The sequence below is a fragment of the Solanum pennellii genome, chromosome 8 (genome assembly GCF_001406875.1).
Source record: "Solanum pennellii chromosome 8, SPENNV200".
NCBI lineage: Eukaryota > Viridiplantae > Streptophyta > Magnoliopsida > Solanales > Solanaceae > Solanum > Solanum pennellii.
Window position 1 is genome coordinate 62673625 of NC_028644.1, and position 936 is coordinate 62674560.

Genomic DNA, 936 nt, shown 5'->3' on the forward strand with positions numbered 1-936 from the left:
CCTATTTCAGCGTGTGGTGTTTTTTCGCATAATTATCGAAAAAATAAGCAGATTGAAAAGAAATGGTCTCGATCGGACATCGAAGGCACGATTTATGTCCGTTTTAATTTCAAAAATTTACAACTACCCGTTTTACGTTACATCCATAATTTTTGCCTCGAATATCTTTTAGAGGCCATTCTCTTTTTAAAGTTTCCTATTTTTTGAGATCTACGTGGTAACTCAATTCCCTTATCTAATATGACTTATATTTTTTCCTTATAATTTTACCCTATATACGGCTCAAAAACTGATAAATGTAAAACTATAAATCCTATATCAGTGTGTGGTGTTATTTCGGGTAGATATAAAAAAAAACAGATAGAAAAAGATCGCCTCAATCGGATATCGGAGACACGATTTATATCTGTTTGAAGTTTAAAAATTCACAACTATCCGTTTTACGTCACATTTGGTAAAACTTTAAATGACGGTATCTTTTGCCTTGAATACATTTTAGAGGCGATTCATTTTTTAAAGTTACTTATTTTTTTGAGATTTACGTGGTAAACTCAATTCCTTTATCCGATTTGACTTTCATTTTTTCCTTATAATTTTACACTATATATGGTCAAAAACTGATAAATATAAAATAATAAATTCTATCTCAGTGTGTAGTGTTTTTTCGCGTAAATATCGGAAAAATAAGCAGATTGAAAAAAAACTGCGATCGGACATCGGAGCCACGATTTATGTCCGTTTGAAGTTCAAAAATTCACAACTACCCCTTTTATGTTATATTTTGTGAAATTTCAGGACTCGGGAGGGGGGGAATCCTCAGGGAATGAGGACTCGGGGGAGGAGGGTCCTCGAGGCGTGAGGACTCGGGGGGGTCCTTGGGGGTGCGCCCTGGGGACTCGCGGGTCGGTCCTCAGGGCGTGTGCCCTAAGGACTCGG